This window comes from Malurus melanocephalus, unplaced genomic scaffold (assembly GCF_030028575.1).
Source record: "Malurus melanocephalus ecotype Western Australia unplaced genomic scaffold, MMel_1.1 scaffold_221, whole genome shotgun sequence".
Lineage (NCBI taxonomy): Eukaryota > Metazoa > Chordata > Aves > Passeriformes > Maluridae > Malurus > Malurus melanocephalus.
In genome coordinates, this window is record NW_026623453.1 from 547,627 (window position 1) to 561,799 (window position 14,173).

At 40.4% G+C, this 14,173-nt stretch overlaps 1 protein-coding gene across 2 annotated transcripts in view; it reads left to right on the forward strand.

Annotated features, from left to right (window-relative positions):
* Positions 1–14,173, forward strand: part of CHST8 (carbohydrate sulfotransferase 8) — a 184,491-nt gene that overhangs the window by 6,720 nt on the left and 163,598 nt on the right. Inside the window, exon 1 of one of the 2 annotated variants that reach the window (XM_057374288.1) lies at positions 286–342. The exons of the other annotated variant lie outside the window; for it this stretch is intronic. The gene's annotated coding sequence lies outside the window, so the exon portion shown is untranslated. Of the gene's footprint in view, positions 1–285; positions 343–14,173 lie in introns of those variants that run through there. 2 annotated transcript variants of the gene reach the window in all.

Sequence of the window (14,173 nt, forward strand, 5' to 3'; positions counted from 1 at the left end):
CTGAATTAGTCAAATAAGTTCAGAAACCTAAAGTGTGCATTAAAAGTTAGACTAGTGCATAAAAAGGAGTAAAAGCTAAGTTGCTCTTTCATTGGCAAAAAAAGAGACAGATTTTTGTTTTGTGAGCCTTTGGACTKTTGTGATTTCTCAGGAATCACAAAATCCATTTGTGAAAAGATCTAGGAAATAAGAAAGAAATTGTGCAAGTAGCATCCTTGTCAGTAAAGCATGTGAGTCTGCAGGCACAGAGAGAGGATGATGCCATGAATCTCCCCTTTGTGTTGCAGTTCAGAAGAGGAGCTATTTTCTTCATCTGAGCAGATGCCAAAGGCTCAGAGAAGGGTGAGTGGACAGAGCAGCCCCTTTCTTGTAGCAGAAATGTATTGGCCTGGTTTCTAGAGTAACAGAAGAGAGAATCCTGCCCTGCAGTGATCAARACTTTCTCATCTGGGAGTTATCACAGCTCTGGGTGGAAGGCAGAGCATGACCAATTATTATTTCATCCTTCCATCCCCAGTCCAGAGCTTATTCCATCCTACACAGTTTCCAAATCCACCAGTTCTAGGGAAAGTTCCTTCCCTGCTATCTCCATGATATTTTACAAATATTTACATGCTTTTTTCCACATTTCCCAGAAAGCACACTTTATCACACATCCAAAAACTTCCCTCTCCAACTACAGAAGAAAATTTATTACTTCTCTGGATTTTCTTCTGAATGGCCATTCAGATCACACTGTTAGTGTTTCTTCCAATAATACCAAAGCCCTGTGATGATTTTTTAATGAATCACTTATAACTTACTAGCAAAATAGTTCACATCTTCCTGTTTAGTTATGGCTCTATGATCCACCCGAGGAAGCTTCTGTACCAATGAATTACTGAACCGTCTGCCTTCATGCAGKGCTCCCCAAACTCTCCAGCATCTCTTCACTGCTTTCCATCACCKAACTTAGTGCCAAAATGAAGGACAGCAGCTGTTTCAGCACTTAATGCCACTATTCTTCCTTTGCAGACTAGTGGGTGGGGTTTTCCTTTTAAGATGCCCCTCTTCCCACTGAGACTGGTAGTAATATTATCTCACATCTTTAAATGCCGTTCTTGGAGTTATCAGTGTGACAGCTAGGTGCAAAGGTTTTGATGATAYAGAAAATTTACATGAACCATTTCTTTTTTTTCTTTGTATTTTTTCAATGTTTAAAATCTAAAGTTACTTTTGAGTCCTTGAATTAATGAATTAATCCTTTTCTCATAAAACCAGTAGTTGTTCAATGCTTTGGAACAGCACTGTCCATATTGTTTTGTGTGTGCTGGCACTTCTGGAGGTCTTGGTGTATCCCCACAGTATTACATGTTCTATATGCACATAACACATGGGATTCTATAGCTCATGTAAAGCTCTTCTGTTCTGTACCTTACACAGGAAGGCTGCAGCACTGATGGCAGGTTGTCTGTAGTATCTATAAATAACAATCACCACACTTTTGTGCACTGTGTGCTTCTAATACATTGTTATTAACCTCTATTGCAGCACTTTTACTTCAAAATAYTAGAATCTGTTATTCTACCTTTAGTTTACAGTGGGAGAAACCTCAGCTTGGGGTAATGCCAGGAGTTTATCTGAGGTCTCTGTTATAGTAGTAGCATGTTGCTAGCACAGAAATTAATCTGGTTTTCATAAATATTTGATAGGGCTCTATCTTCCTTATCATCATTTTGGGCTGGTTGGAAGAGGATACCCCTGTGATTGCAACCCATTTCTGAGTTGTCATGGAAAGTCAGTTGGTGATATTTCAATCAGAGTGTTCTTATAACAAATTCCATTCAAATTCTGTCTTAAAGGGAGTTAAGGTTTCATCCTGCTGCTTAGAGAATGATATACTAAATGCAGCTTCCCATGGGCTTGGCTGCAGTCCAGCACTTTGTAATTTATAGTTCTCCTTCCCAATTCTGGCTGTGACCTTGGGACTGCACGGTGAAGTTCTCCCAGCTCCAGCACTCTTTGCAAAGGCCCTGTCCCAGAGTCCTCACCCCATTCCCAGGCAGCACATGGCAGCAGCAGGACAGCTCCTGGGAGAGCCAGGGCAGTGCTCTGGCACACGGGCAGGTGGGAGCAGCAGCGCAGGGGAGCGCTCATTTTCTCTTTTTTACTATTAGAAGCGAATCATGGAACATTATTCTTAAATGACAGAAATTTTTAGCTAGCTTCAAAGCATAAAATTCATTTACAGAAGAGGTTTAAATTATATTAGCCGAGGGCATTTTCCGTAGAGGCAGCCACAAAACACCTCTAATTGGAGATCTCCAAACAGCTGTTGTGCCCTATGTATTTATATTGAAAAAATAACTTGGAAGATTATATTAACATGCAATTAAATAATAAAAAAAGTTTTAACATTATTACTCATTGTATTGATAGTATACTGGGGGTGCCTAAGATGTTTTACTGAGAAATGTGTATGTCTGTGGCCAGAGGAGCTGACAACCCAGATTGTAACAMATGCCACTTTTAACAGAAAAATTGTGTAATTGAGAGAAATTATTGCCCCTTGAAGATTACATTCATTATAGATTGTAACAGAGATATGTCTTCAGAATGACTGCAGTTCCCTTCAGTTAAAGAGCTATTCAGAAATACTAGTGTTTGAGCTTATGTACTTTGCTGCAATTCTTTTAGCAAAGTTAGTGAAGGAAAGCAATTTAGAGGTAGGGACAGCAGACCTGTGCAGCTCTTTTGTTTCTTTATTCTTTGCAGATTTTTCAAGGACATACCTTCTGAAAGTACTTGTTTGCGCTTACCTATCGTATTCCTTAGGATGGGGAATAATTTTCAAATGAAAGAAGATTACTTTTTGATAATTTTGATCATTAAAAATAATGATTTTTAATGTATTTTTTATTTTAAAATCATAATTTTTAAGCTCTTTTAGATTTGTTATTTCACCAGTAATCACCATGGATTTTCTGCAAAACAAGTGATGTGGATTCAGCTTTGAAACCAAAGAAAAACAATTCTTCATTTTTTCATTTGGTCTTCAAAGTATTTCATTTGACATTTTTAGTGATTGGTATTTACCATAAAGGAACCTTCTCTGTTCAGTTGTATCCCAGTTGTATTTCTTTTGAAGTGCTGCTTCTATTACCTGTTGTGAAGRCATGAGAGAATCATTATGTTAAGTAGTTCTTTGTAAACAATAAACCAGCAAATCCAAGCAACTCCCTYTGCTAGATGTTCATTGCCAAGATACCACTGGCAGAACATTCATCAGCTCCCTGGACCTGAGTAAAAATGGTGGCCCTCAAYTGGAGAACTTCAGCAGAGATTGTTTAGGCAGTTTTGCAGCACTTGAAGGCAGCTGCCGTGCCGGGCACTGTGTGTGCAGAGACCTCCACAGCAGTTACCTGACCAGAAAGGACAGCAGGTGCCATTTATGGCAGGTTTCTGTGCTCTACACTGAGTATTTATTCTGGCAGTAGTTATAATTGTGGTGTAACCACCTTGGGTGGTTACAGTGTGCTGCCAGCCAACAGTGAGCTCTGTGATATAGATGCTTCGTTTCACCACAGGAGCCTCCTGCCCGTGGGTAGCAACAGCCTTCCTGCTTCCTCCCATCTCCTCTGAGCAGCCCAATCCCATCTCCAGGGTGTCTTCTGGACTATAAATTTTCTGTTGTTTATTATTAGCACACTTTGCAAAGCATGAGGTGTGTTTTAGAAACACCTTTCTCTCACATGTTGGAGAATTAGTGTCAGCCTGTCCCCAACTTGGCTGACCTCACTGTCATGCATTTCTAGGACAAAGAARTAGTGGAGAGAGCTTGTGCAGAGGGAACCCACCACCAGAGCTCATAGTTTCCTCCAGGAAAATTCTTCTCTTTGCAAAGTCCTGCTCAGCCCTAGAAATCACTTCATGCTTTCACTGGAGACCAGTCAGTGTGGGCTTTTGCAGTGCTCTAAGCAGAGGCAGCAGTTTCCTACAACTTTGCAGTGTTGAAGAGTTTTTTGTATGATCATTGGCATTATTCATGCAAACCTCCAGCTCCTCATCCTTAAGTGACTTTGAGACTTCTACATTCCATCATATCAGCAGCCCTCTTGGTGGCCTTGYCTTAGTAACGACTGCTTCTTCTTCCTGCAGTTCTCCTGACACCTCTTGTCAGTGAGACAGAAAGCTGAGCTCAGTAAGAGTGGGCTGTGTGGAATTCATCCACATTTGGATGGGAAGGGAGTGTACATGATGGATAAAGGAAATATGTAAGAGAGCATCARAGGAAGCAACTGGACTAATTGAAAGCAGCAGTTCTGCCTGGTATCTCTGTACAGCACTGTGTGCCATTAGCTGGAGCAGAGCCTGTGGGACTGAGACTCCTCAGACTTGTTCCACCTGAGCTGGCTCTTGTGTGCCTGATTAAAGCCTCTCTGATTTTTCCACAACATCTCACTGCCTGCATAAGCCTGGCAGTTTTGCCACACTGGGCACTTTCCCTTTCTGGCTATTCAACTGCSCTATTTCTTCTCTCAGGGCTTCTTTTCCCCTCTAATATCTCACCTAAAGCTTTTCTTAGCTTCAGGCCATTGCTCCCTGGCCTACAATTTTTCTGAGACTGTGAATAACTTTCTTCATTTCTGTTGTTACTTTGATATTAGACTGTGGTCATGTTCACCCTGAGCCATCTCTTTCACTGGACTCTATGAATTTGGCTTTCTCAGCCTCACTACATTTTATGTTCTCTAATCTATGTATTATTGTCCTCCTTTGTTTTCATCTTCCTTTGAAGTGTGGCTGCTAGAAACATACAGCATCATAGTTTTAGATGGCTCTTACTTGTATTGATTTACATGCACATCCCAGTTAGCTGTATTTTCTTACCTGGAAGGGCTATTTTTGTTTRTATTGCTTTACTTTATGAAATTATCTCTCTGTTCTCCAAATTTAATTTTGCAAATGAAAATATACCAAATAACTCTCCATTTTGCTGCCAAGGTATCAACAGAARGCAGTAAGACTAAAGAAGGCAACTGGTTATAAAGGCTCCTAAGGTCAATTTTTGTTTGCTGCAAAAATCTTGCATGAGTTTGGTGCAGCCCAGGTAACACTGGAGGCAGGACTGTCCTCAGGATTGTCCCTGTACCATGTGTATGGACCTCTATCATTTTAGAAAGTACAATAAGCTACCTGCCCTCAGACATTGTTTCTCCAGYCAGCATAGTTTCCTCTGCTTTATCACCAAAATATAAATTTCTGTCCTATGGGAAGTTACAAGTTTGGGGTTTTTAAGATTAAAAATATCTCAGTTTTAAAACTTGTCATGAAATACGAAGTTCTTGGGAAGAAAATTCAGTTTGGGGAAAGCAGRAATGCTCCATCTAGATGATTTTTACCCAGCCTGGGTGCTATGATTTGGCTGTATTGACAATCTCCCCTTGTCTCAGCTCAGCATCCCATGGGACCTGCCAGTSCCAGCCCACCCTGCCCAGAGCTGTCCCCAGCAGATCCAGGGCTCAGCCAGCACCAGTCTCCACCACACAGCCCTGCAGCTTTTACCTTGCTGCTTTTGCTAAAGTTTATAACAAATCTACAGCTGACAAATGTAACATGTAAAAGCCTCAGGAAAAGGTTGTATCCCATCATGGAAAAGGAGATCATGACTGGGTATGAGATCTTTTCATGGTGAAAGAATTGCAGCTCCCCCAGAGCAACAGGGAGGTTGAGAAGAAGGGAGAAACTCAAAYCTAAATTTGTAAAATGAGGCCATATTAAGATTTCTAACAATGTCAAAGATCTGAAAGATGGAAGCAGCCTCCTACGCTGTAACACATTGGGCTCTGTGGATTTGGATTAGATTTCTGCACATGTGCCATTCCCTGTCATGCCTGTGTACAGCCTGGCACTGGTGGTGTCCCTCACAAAACACAACAATCCGGTGAGATAACAGTGCTTCTCCAGCTTCCTCCTTGCAACGCCCGGGCATTGCTACGTGTCCCTTGTTTTCCTTATTCTTTTATTCTGTGAAACCATTGGCTCCTCTTGTCCTGGGCTTGCAYTGGGTTTGCAGTTAGGGTCTAAGTTCTATAAATCATGAGAAAAAGAAGGCCTGTAAAATAAAATTGTTTTTAAAATAACTAATTCTTAGTTCTACATTGACTTATTGAAAAATACCCCTCCAATAACTAATAATTGCATGAAGCAGTGCACATGGGGGCTGCTGACATAAAGGAGAGGACAAACTTTTTAAAATATCTCCTGTCATTGTACTGGATAAATATTTATTCATAGCAATACTGCCGRTTTCACTGGCACCTCAGCTCGCTCTGTGTCAGCAGAGCCATGGCAGCTTCACAGGACAATACCAAGTGAACAAGTCACATCTGCAGAGCTCGTTCCTGCCAGACTAATTGGACTATGAATAATTTTCCTTTTCAGTGATTGAACCAAAATTAGTACAGGGAAGAATTGCTTCAGGTATGGCCAAAAGACAACTTGAGTGTTTCATTTTTATCACTGAAACAGAGATCCTCAATATTAAAAATAATTTCCAATACAAAGATTACTTTTTTCTTGTAAGTATCAAAACATTTTGACATTTTTTAAAGTTCAGAGTAATGCTTCAGATGCTTCAATCAGTTGCTACCCTCATTAAAGAAAAACAAAAAACCAAAAAACAACAAGTAGTTCATAAAACACTTAATAAATGAAAAGTCCCAGTAAGCCTCAGCAAGATTTACAATGAAGTAATTGCCTTTCAGACAATCAGTGTTTCTAATGGACACCAAAATGCACTCTGGAAATGGGCTGTTGCTTCTGTCTTTAGTTAATTATTAAATTCAAAATGTTTGAAATATGTGTTGTAAGACAACTTTATTTTAATTTTTCCAGCAGAGATATTGACAGCTTCTGGATGATACTGCGCTGAACTGTCCTCTTTAATGACTTTTTTTTTTTAATAATCATTGATTCACACAAATTTGTCAGTTCCTAAATAGGAGCTCATCACTCACATTGCTTGTGAGAGCTCTGTCAAGGGCTGAGCATGGTACAGGGRAACTCCTGCTATGCAGGTTTGCTAGATGATCACATGATAGTTGGATATGATTTGGATTCTAATATTTTGTGGCTGGTCTAATTACCACAAKGTACTAAAATACCATGTCTTTCATYCATGTGTGCTGACAGCATTCAGAAAGGAAAGATAAAATTCTGTGGTGAATCATATGCAAAATAAACTGATTTGGAAAGCTGTATTTCCTKTTTGTCCCCATGAACAAGAGCTTCTCATCTCCATCTCCACCCYGTTTGGGCCAAAATACCACCTTTTTCTTAGTTGATTGTTTAGAAGATTGGCCATCATAGCTCAGTTGTTCTTGCAACAGGMACACCAAGGTCTTTGCCATCCTTCAGCAGATGACAGGGATAGTTYAGCCTGTCTGGGCCCTCAGCACCAACCCTGGTCCAAAACCCAGGGAACAGGCTATGCTCTTTGCAGATGGAGCAGGAGGGCAAAGCAGGGTGAAAGAGAGAAGGGAGAGGCCGAGGAGCACATGGCCCAAGGACACCAATTCATTAACTGGTTTTGACTCTCCTGACCTCCTGTCTCTGACATTGCTCCCATATGCATCCCCAGCCCCCACGCTGACTGCAAAATGCACCAAATAAACTCAGGCACTAAATAAAGATAGCACAATGTGCACCTGCTCTCGCCAAGAAAAGAGGGATCTGGACTGTCCAGGGACCCTCGTAAGGCAACAGACATGAGGCAAAGGGGGAAAAGTGGGCAAGAGGATKGTGTAAATTCAAGACCTGGAGCTGAAACTCAAATACAAGCGTGAGAAGAAGCCAGACAAGCTGAAAGGGGAGCTGGCATCCATGCCCCAAGGGATTCATGGAGAACAGAAGGCTGCCTGGCTGTTCAAGTGTCCTTTCAAGGACACCAAGGAGGATGGGAACAGTTCACAGCAATTCCTGGTGACAGASACAGGATGAGTCTCCCACAGGCTGGACCTTGAATCAGTCAAAGCCTTGCTTTTCCCTCTCACTGCTCTAGGTCTTGTCCTAGAGTCACCTTGAATGTTATGAAAGCAAACACCTTCTGGAAATGAAATTGTAACTTGTGGTATAAGAGCACACATGAAGTCAGAAAAAAACATTGACCTTACAAAATCATGTTTTAGGGGGGGTTGGTTCTAAGGAGCAACTGTGGCTTCCCCCTRTTGTACAGAGCCTTGAGAGGCATCATCCTCTTCACAATTTTAAGAAGAAAAGACAGCAACACTTTGTGACTTATTTCCTTTATGGGGAGTGCTATGGGAAAAGAGGTGGGGAAGACCTCCCAGTCCTTTCCAGAAAATCCCCTGGATTAGAGGAGGGAGAGTCCTTTAGCACCCCCCTAGTTGCCACTACTAATTTATTCCTTTTTCAGTGATTTCTAGCAATTCTCACAGATTAGCATCCCCTCAGGACAGTTCTGCTCACAGACTCRTAATGCTTTGTTCTCTCCTTCCCTCAGCATCTCCTCTGAATTGGTATCCTTGGAAAGGAAAACAGTTTACAGTTCTTCCCAACCTTTTCTTCTTGTAAGCTGTATTCTGATCTCATTCTCTGCTGCTACACAAACAATAAACCAGGCACCCGAGCAAGGATTGTCTCAGTAATATTCCATTTCTCTGTCAGACTTTAGGTCAGGTGATAATTTTGGGTGAGGTATTGTCTGCAAAGACAATGACTGCAAGAAGCCATCCCTTCTCCTGCCAAGGGATCAACTAGATGATCCCAGTGATTTTCTCTATCACAATGTATGTTTCTACTGTAGAATAAACTGCTGGATGAGGAGAAGGATTGCTTGGACTGTAGTGATGGATACTTCCAAAAATGCTCAACTCGGGTTATTTCCTCACTGCATCATAAGGGCAGCACATGTCCAGCAAAGTAGGGGTATTTCCCTGCTGTGCAGAGACRAGCAGGGGAGCACAGCATATTCACCCTGAAAGGTGTTACAGATGCCAAGGATTCTTGGTGTGCATGGCTCAGGTGTTGAATATCAGCAGGAATTTGAGGCAAATTTTGGCTTTGTGTTCAGTCCTTTCTGAGACATATTTCGTTCTAGAATGAATTCTTGGGACTTGTGTTCTAAGAAAGCTGTAGAAATACTCAAGTGGAAAGGAGAGTTCTGGGGAATGCATGGATTACAGCATTTTCCTTCCCTGGAAGCCTGAAGCATGTTCACAGCCTGTCCATTATCARCCTCAGGGCAGGAAGGAATTTGCACTCCTGATGCCAGCAGCAAACTTCATGAAGCAGTCGGTGTTTAAGACTCTATTCATTATACAGTAAAGGTCTCACAGGTCAGTCTGTTGTTTCCAAATGAGAATGCCATAGTCTTGCTCATACYAACAGCAAGGTACCAGCCCTCAGCCTTGTACATTTGTTTTTCCAGGCAAGTGAAGTAAAAACATTTAGTGGGTTCAACAAAGGGAACCAAAGATAATTAAGTTCATAGCATAGAGATATGGAGGTGACTTGTGGGTGTTTATACTGCCCAGACAGAAATGTTATGAAAGGGAGCAGGATGTTTTGAGCCTATAGCATCCTGTTATTTTCTGTGAAATAAAACTCTGTRGTATTACAGGGTCAATAGTTTTCTTCTGCTGTTAAGCCCTCAGTTCTATTAGGAAATTCTTGAATATTCTTTTCCTGCCTYTTTCCCCTTATTTATTTTCATTTGTTTTRTTTTGTTTTGTTTGTTAGGGTTTTYTGTTTCCTTGTTTTGTTTTGCTTTGTTCACCAGATAGAGAAAGGCTTCCCTTAAAACTTCATTCCAGTCAGTGAGTGTCTGTAGCTTACACTGGATAAAGTTGTCATTATGATTTAGGATTTCACTGATGGTGTTTTATTATTTTTGCCTTTTGCAAGGGGTTTTTAACTCTCATTTTATGTGTTTATGGAATTGTTTAAAATGAAGGGGCTTTACCACGCTAAAAGGTTATTGAGGAGAGCCTGTTGTTATTACCATGCAAGCCAGACAGTCTGAACAGTCTTTTAGTCAGATGTAAATCCACAATTATAAATCACCACAGGAAGGGGAATAGCAATCACTGCATTTTGATCTATCACCACAATACTTTTCATATAAATATACTGACCAGAATAGGAAATTTGGGTGTATTTTCTGTGTCTTTATGCAGTAAACATCTCTTCAAAGCACCATTTGTGCTGGAAGTCAAGGATATCTCTGAATAAGAACTACTCACAAAGAAGAGATGGTGCCAGGCTTATGCACAACAGAGGAATTTAAAAAAAACAAACAAACAAAAGACCTGCTGAGTGGCAGAACCATGTAGGCCTGTAAAATTTCTACAAACTGAGGGGCTACAGCATGTGTAGTTGTGTACACATAATGCTYAAATAGTTCTCTCTGCTTCAAAGAGAAGGCCTGTCCTGGGAGCTGTGGGTCAGTCAGAGTTTAGTTCTTACTTTTCCATGGAYTTCTGTGGTATTTTCTGCAAATAATTTCATTTCATTGTGCCTAAGTTTCTTCATCTGTAAAATAAATCTTTCAAACACAATTGGATCAACTTCATGCAGCAAATTACATCAGATGCTGAATCATGTCTTTTATCTCTCTATCTGCCTGCTTATTTTTATTGTGAGCTCCTCAGGGCAAAGACTATCACTTGAGGTCTCATATATAATAAAAGTGTCTTTAGCACCACAGATCCCATTCTCAGGGACTGRAAGCTTAGTGTAATAAAAATAAACAAATGTAATCAGCCACGGGAATCAAAATAAAGCATCCAAACAAAAGAAAATCTATACTTATAACCRTCTCTCATGAATATACTGGCCCCCAGAACAGATATACAGTTTAGGTGCATCCCTGGGCAGATATAAAACATTTCAGTGTTTGGCCAATTGGATGTGTTAAGAAAAGCTTCCTTGCCACAACAGAACCATTTAAGAATAAAATAAAGCCCATAGTCTAGGAAATGGGGTAGTCAATGGTTCAGTGACCCTAACAAGGGATTGGAAAGGAACAGTAATAATCCTGAAGCTCTGTTTTCATTTGTAGGAGTAGTTTGGCTACTGTAATCATACCTGAGCTGGAGAAAAATTGAGGGGGGAATATTATTTTTCTGGTGACACAGACATGGGGGTGGGGGTACTTGGAAAAGAAAGCTGAGAACACAAAGAGGTCTGCCTGTTTCCAGAGCCAGGGCTACCAGACAGGTTTTGTGGCACACTCACATAGCATAGAAAGACTGATATAAATAAGTGTTTTCTTGGAAGGCAGAAGCTAAAATTTTGTTCTTACTGAAAATATAATCTCCTGATACAGAATAGAGATACAACCTGAATAGAAACATGACAGGGATTTGGTGTGCTGAGCAGTTTCACCTTTGTTTTCACTTATGTTTACCATACTTTATTGGGTAAAAAAACTGAAGAATAGCAAAGATGGAAATGTTTTACTTTTTTATGCCTAGATTCAAACATTAATTGCAAATTATATACAACTATACATGCAAATTAAATACAGAGAAAATAATAGGCCTATTAGGCTGTAGAAACATGCTTGAAAACTGTGGGAGGAGGTGATGGGTCACTGAGGGCCCTTCAGGTTAAGCAGGAGCTCTYTGCTCACACAAAGCTCAGTGTCTCCCATTAGAGTTGGTTGCATGTCCAGAGCCCAAGGCTGTGTGCTAATGATAGGCTCACAATACATTGCTCATCATTTCTCATACATATTAAACTCATTTTGTTCCCAGAAGAGGTCTCTGAGGTCAGCAGTTGCCCCTGATGCTCGTTCCCTTCAGTGGCATTAACACAACTGCGGCAGCATCTCTGCAGTTTTGCTTGCTGTGCCTGCATTTTAAAGAACATTATTTTCTTCCAGAAAAATATTTTGATTCTTGCAATCAGTGCTTAATCCTGTAAATTAAGGAATAAATTGTGCTAAATTGTTCTTCTTTTCTTGTGTCTTCTAGGGTTATTTGCAATGTAGCTTATGCTATTGTCAGTACATGCACTGTGTGCTTTACAGGAAAATGAAATCATTATACACAACAGAAATTGCTAAACCTCTTTCATAATCACACACTCTTAATTGGCATGGAAGCACTAAGATCTCTGTAATACATGCAGTAAAATGTCTCTGACTCATTTTTTTCTCCCAGGTTGAAAGGTCAATGAGAATATTTTTCTTTAATTTGACAGGCACACAAGAAATAATGCAAGACTCATTTATGGTCAGGTAATGCACAAAGAAATCTATAAATCAGGCTAAGGGGAATATTAGATCATGCTCATATCTGAACCCATCTGGCTTAGTTCACAAAAGAATCAATATGAGGCAGAGAGCTCAGYATTACTTGTGATTTATGCTCTTGCATCTAAGGGGAGAAACATTTGCAATTTTTAAGTCTCTTCATCTGAAACAAGAAGTGAAAAAGAAACTACAGTTGGCAATTATAACACATGCAATAGGTAAGTGATAGGGTGAAAGATTGGAGCTGCTGGAGAAAGAGATGGTTCATTCTACTTAGTGACTTAGCACATTGTTTTAGTATTTTCATCTTTACACCCCCTCCCCCAAAATGTATTAGTATAGAGCTATTAAGAAATAAAATTGGCTAGATTTCCTYAAGTTCGATATTTGTAGATGAATCACGATTGATAGTTCTTGGGGCACAGTATTGTTACAAAATACAGCATATTGTAACATACAGCTTCTCTTCACTGTCTCCTTTCAAATACTACTTTCATTAATAACCCCCRCACCTAAAAATGTAGCATAGCTAGATATTAATCCTGCCTCACACCATCGTACACACGTAAGCTTTTCATCCTTTTCTGAACACCCAGGATTTACATGAAAGCTTTCTACTTCTATAGTGAATCTTTCAACTAAATAAAATCTCCAGTTGGCCTCGAGTTGAGCCTCCCCAAGAGGCAGGATGAGGAGTGTCAGACGGCATTGCTGAACGCTGCACCAGTGCACAGGAGTAGGAGGCAGAGGCAGAGCGAGACATCTCACAAAGCAATTAGGGTATGAAAAACACACTGCAGTGATGGGTGCCATAAAAGTGTCAGGGGAACTGGGGCAAGTAAAACATCCATTTCAGCTTCAGTGATTTGTTTTACATACAGTGCTAATATCCTTCATACAAATACCAAATGCAGTTTAATTTAAATCTAGGAGGCCATTTAGACTAAAGTGAGAGCCTGATATATTTTTCTCCCAGCTAATGTGTATGAGAAGAATCAATAATTTTCCCAGTACATTTTGATAAATTATTACATCAGGCATTATTGATCCAGTCAAAGAAGGAGGTCAGAATAATGRAAATCAGCTGGTTGTCATTAGAAATGCTTGGGATACTCATTTGGGAAAGGTTGATAACTAAAATGGTCTATGGGCTTTACATTTATTGATTTAATAAACAGAATAAGCCTTGCTGATCCAAAACAAGGTTACTTGTATAGATGTTTCAGGGAGTTGTGTTGCTGAAAGCCAGTCTATACGTCTTCTCTAAGTGTTTGAACTATACTTTAGTTCAGCACACTGAAAGCATTCATTTTAAATACCTGTTCCTTTCAGCCACAATTTGCACAYTTTGCTGATGAGAACTGTTAGACGTCATTCTGGTAGGAGGCTTAGAACTCTTTCAAGTATTTATTTGAAGGTTTTTCATATGTTTGTGTCATTATTAGTAATGAATTAGTAATGCRTTCATTAATTTACACATGCTTTATAAACACTGGAAATTATCKACGAGCCTCCCACACAAGAGACAATTATATGCTCTTGACTCCTTCTTGGTATGTCCTTCTAGCAGAGAATAATAGTGTYGCACCTTTGAATCCAAAAGACTTCSAAGTGTTTTCACAACTGGCATAACCAGCAGTTGGCAGAGATCCTCATCTATCCCAGGGAGGCGCAGCCCTCGAGGCATTGTCTGGCAATAGCCTGGCAGTGTGGAGTGCTCAGGACYGAACGGGGAGGGAGCAGAGGGCGGCATATCACTCTCTACACATGAGAGAAAAAAGGAGATGAAAAGAGATTCATCTGGGTGGGACACAGGCAGGACACAATATCCACAGCTTTTTCTTCCCTCACGACCTTTACTGTACGGGCACTATTCCCCTACCTGGGGTTCAGTTTCCTTCTTGCAGTCCCAGC